Source organism: Panulirus ornatus, chromosome 61 (genome assembly GCF_036320965.1).
Source record: "Panulirus ornatus isolate Po-2019 chromosome 61, ASM3632096v1, whole genome shotgun sequence".
Classification (NCBI taxonomy): domain Eukaryota; kingdom Metazoa; phylum Arthropoda; class Malacostraca; order Decapoda; family Palinuridae; genus Panulirus; species Panulirus ornatus.
The window spans coordinates 3,317,890-3,322,889 of NC_092284.1; the positions used below are offsets into that span (position 1 = coordinate 3,317,890).

Sequence of the window (5,000 nt, forward strand, 5' to 3'; positions counted from 1 at the left end):
ACGTTGCATCACGGTAGCGCAGTCGATAAAGCCCACGAGCATAATTTTAATATGAGAGAATATAATAAACGATCTTCATGCCCTCAGAAAACGAAAGCATCTTTCCTCAGGCATCTGACTCCACGCATGCGCCCTCACCCCACCTTTTTTTTTTTCTCCAGTATGACATAGAGCGTCATGTGAGGCATATACTCACGTATATTATCCGTTCTTGCTTAAATACCTAAGCATTTAAATGGCTCTCAAACATAAAAGGAAATGTGAATGTAGGATGACGTGTGCATCTATCCTTTTTGTTAATTACTAAATAAAGGAAAACAGACAATTATAAATTTTTTTTCCCAAGATGGGGTAAAGTCCCGCTGGTAGACATCTGCTGATTAAAGTAATTCGATTTAAAATAATTTCTACATATTTACTACATTCGAGAAATCTTCTGTCTCACCGAATATCATTAAAGTGATGATTAAAAAAAAATTTTCACATTTTATCACGTGTTTAACTTAGAGAGTGTAATTCATATTTATTAAATTCTTTACCAAATGCGTCTTTGTATTTGGGTATATCGAGAGATGTATATGATGTTGGGATGGTAAATTTATATATATGGGTTTTCGTCCAGCCCAGCTTGTTTCACCGCCACCACACAAGGTAATAGACTCTCCCACTCATGCGGGCAAGGACCCGCAGCCTAAGTTTCCCACGTGAACGTGGTAGCGCCATGGATAGACGAATACAAGGCCTATCCACATCCAGGCCCCACAAACCTCTTTCTATGGTTTACCCCGGACGTTTCACATGTCCTGGTTTAGTCTATTGATAGTACATCAACCCCCGTATACCACATCGTTCCAATGCACTCTATCCCGTGCCTGCCCCTCACCCTCCTGCATGTTCAGGCCCCCCCACGACTGCTCAAAATATATGTCACCCCACATTCTCCCACCTCCAATTTGGTCCTCCCCCCCCCCGTTTTCTCCTCAAATAGAAAACGTGTGGCATTCACTTCCCCCTCTTACAGTGACCTCCCCCTACCCCCTCCTTCCCCCTTGAAGTGCAAAGTCCATTTTCATTTTTGAACCTTTTCCATGCACATCATTCCACCTTCCCACACCACAAGTCTCTCTCTCTCTCTCTCTCTCTCTCTCTCTCTCTCTCTCTCTCTCTCTCTCTCTCTCTCTCTCTCTCTCTTGTTGAAATATTCAGCAATCCAAAGATTATGAAATTAAAGATATTCTCCCCTTCAGTTAACGCATTTGGTTAGAATATTATTATAAATATCATTATTATTATGTATGCATTCGCCACTGCGCAAGATCCAATGGTTATTTCTGGAGAATTCGACGGGAAATGCCGGGGAGTTAATTAGGTAGTGACCTTGAAAGACCTCCGGTCATCACCCCACCCACCAGCCGCACACCCCAAGGTAGTTCCTTCCCCTACCGCTGCCTCTACACGACTGGCCGCCCGTTATGCAAACTTTTAGTAAAATTCCCCACCCGACATCGAATCCGTACGAGTTTCCGGAAGGTGATTTTTTTTAATCATATATTTTTTTTATTTAACTTTGCTGAATACTAACATCCGTATGACGTCATAGGTAAATAGTCACATCGTACACGAACTAGTCGTTAAGGTCGTTTGATCGTTCTGAATGATCAATAGCATAATAAAATACCCTTTTAAGATACGGCGCGGTGGCAACGGCGCGCGCATGCGCACTGGCCTTGGGTTGGATGGCGGGAAAATGAAGTTGATTGGCTCCGTTGCCTATTTTCTCATTGTCGCGATAATAATAAAAATACTACCATTATTCTCGGGTATTCAGACACACACACCATTTTGGCTTGTTGTTGGAAGGCGACGAGTTGCAAAGCCTTCCTCCCCTTCTGTATTATCGCCTTTGATAGAGGGAGATCAGGAGGGGAGCCAAGTGAGGATATATATATATATATATATATATATATATATATATATATATATATATATATATATATATATATATATCATACTCCAAAACTTAAATCATCACAAGTTAAGAAATGGACTTAAAAAAAAGAGAAAAAAATAAAAAATAACTCCAGAAAAGTGACTGGCGGCAACCAAAACCCCTTCCTCAGAGAAAAAATTATATCCCGACCTGGCAACCTCATCGAGAAAACCGCGTTAGTTCATTTCCTGCCAAGTTTCCTCTCTGTCTATAACCCCGCCATCTTGGTGGCCAGTGCTGGATGGGGGAAGAAAATGTCTCTTTTATTTTTCGTTCAATATCTATCCCTGGGGATAGGGGGGGGGGGGGGGGAAGAATCTATCCCTGGGGATAGAAAGAATATTTGCCACGTATTCCCTGCGTGTCGTAGAAGGTGACTAAAAGGGGGAGGGAGCGGAGGTTGGTTTGGAAATCCTCCCATCTCGTGTATTTTTTTAATTTTCCAAAAATAGAAGGAACAGAGAAGGTGGCCAAGTAAGGATATTCCCTCCAGGCTCAGTCCTCTGTTCTTAACGCTACCTCGCTAACGCGGGAAATGGCGAATATGTTTACCAAATGGCGTCGTAGCTTCGTCTCTTCGATGTATATCAAGTGACTGTTATATTTCTCTCTTGTGTCTCCCCTGATGATGATGTGATTATAACACGAAAGTGCACTTGGGCAACTTATCCTGTTTAATTTTCCCCCCTAGTGGACTCACAGCAATATATATATATATATATATATATATATATATATATATATATATATATATATATATATATATATATATCACGCCCTAAATTGTGATCCTTTCCAATATATATATAAGCTAGGGGGGGGGGGAATTGGGGGGGATGTAAACAGGTAATTTAAAACCATTTCCCTCCTTTATCTCCAACCATAAATGAGTTACACGGACTTGATAACGAATTTATCGCCTCAAATGGGCGATAAATGGGTGGTGTGGTGCGCATGCGCGTGACGGGGTCTACACATTGCGCAAGGTGTGTTGTTTTCTCTTTTGTTTTTTCCCTTGACCTGAATCACCGGCTCGCTTCACCTCCTTAACGACCCTTATAGACCTCTCTCTCTCTCTCTCTCTCTCTCTCTCTCTCTCTCTCTCTCTCTCTCTCTCTCTCTCTCTCTCTCTCCGTGTACCGTCGTGCTCAAGGATCGTACCATCTAACTATTACGTAACGAGGCAATTATTACGCAACTGTTACTTCCTTAATTACCCATCTACCTCGACCACCACCATAAGACAATTGGTCATTAAAGTGAACAAAAACCATCGTTAATGAACCCCTTTACCATCACACTTTCACCTTGTTTACCACACACACACAGACAGACACTTTCCCTCGGTGACGTCACGATGTGACGTCACACACCTTATGTAAACACAAGCCATCTCTCCCTCTCGAAGGCACACTTTCACTCGGTGACGTCACGATGTGACGTCACACACCTTATGTAAACACAAGCCATCTCTCCCTCTCGAAGGCACACTTTCACTCGGTGACGTCACGATGTGACGTCACACACCTTATGTAAACACAAGCCATCTCTCTCTCTCAGAAGGCGATTTCAAAATCGCCTGGTGTTCGTAAAGGCATTATTTATTCTTTATTTATTTTTTTATTTCCCTCTTCTTGGTTACCCACGTCGGCGTTTATAAATAATGCTACATTTATTTGGGCTGTTAAATTCGTACCGTTATTCAAGGTTGGATGTGGTACTGTGTTGAAAGTCATACTGTACCGTCGTGGTGAAAGGGACTGTACCGTCGTGGTGAAAGGGACTGTACCGTCGTGGTGAAAGGGACTGTACCGTCGTGGTGAAAGGGACTGTACCGTCGTGGTGAAAGGGACTGTACCGTCGTGGTGAAAGGGACTGTACCGTCGTGGTGAAAGGGACTGTACCGTTGTGGTGAAAGGGACTGTACCGTCGTGGTGAAAGGTACTGTACCGTTGTGGTGAAAGGGACTGTACCGTCGTGGTGAAAGGGACTGTACCGTCGTGGTGAAAGGGACTGTACCGTTGTGGTGAAAAGGACTGTACCGTCGTGGTGAAAGGGACTGTACCGTTGTGGTGAAAGGTACTGTACCGTCGTGGTGAAAGGGACTGTACCGTCGTGGTGAAAGGGACTGTACCGTCGTGGTGAAAGGGACTGTACCGTCGTGGTGAAAGGGACTGTACCGTTGTGGTGAAAGGGACTGTACCGTCGTGGTGAAAGGGACTGTACCGTTGTGGTGAAAGGGACTGTACCGTTGTGGTGAAAGGGACTGTACCGTCGTGGTGAAAGGGACTGTACCGTCGTGGTGAAAGGGACTGTACCGTTGTGGTGAAAGGGACTGTACCGTCGTGGTGAAAGGGACTGTACCGTTGTGGTGAAAGGGACTGTACCGTTGTGGTGAAAGGGACTGTACCGTCGTGGTGAAAGGTACTGTACCGTTGTGGTGAAAGGGACTGTACCGTCGTGGTAAAAGGGACTGTACCGTCGTGGTGAAAGGGACTGTACCGTTGTGGTGAAAGGGACTGTACCGTCGTGCTCAAAGGTACTGTACCGTTGTGGTGAAAGGGACTGTACCGTCGTGGTGAAAGGTACTGTACCGTCGTGGTGAAAGGGACTGTACCGTTGTGGTGAAAGGGACTGTACCGTTGTAGTGAAAGGTACTGTACCGTTGTAGTGAAAGGGACTGTACCGTCGTGGTGAAAGGTACTGTACCGTTGTGGTGAAAGGTACTGTACCGTTGTAGTGAAAGGGACTGTACCGTCGTGGTGAAAGGGACTGTACCGTCGTGGTGAAAGGGACTGTACCGTTGTGGTGAAAGGGACTGTACCGTCGTGGTGAAAGGGACTGTACCGTTGTGGTGAAAGGGACTGTACCGTCGTGGTGAAAGGGACTGTACCGTTGTGGTGAAAGGGACTGTACCGTCGTGGTGAAAGGGACTGTACCGTTGTGGTGAAAGGGACTGTACCGTCGTGGTGAAAGGGACTGTACCGTGGTGGTGAAAGGGACTGTACCG

The 5,000-nt window shown here is 45.0% G+C and overlaps 1 protein-coding gene across 4 annotated transcripts in view; it reads right to left on the reverse strand.

Moving 5' to 3' along the window:
* Window positions 1-5,000, reverse strand: part of LOC139767516 (uncharacterized) — a 42,761-nt gene that overhangs the window by 10,448 nt on the left and 27,313 nt on the right. The gene's annotated exons all lie outside the window — the stretch shown is intronic.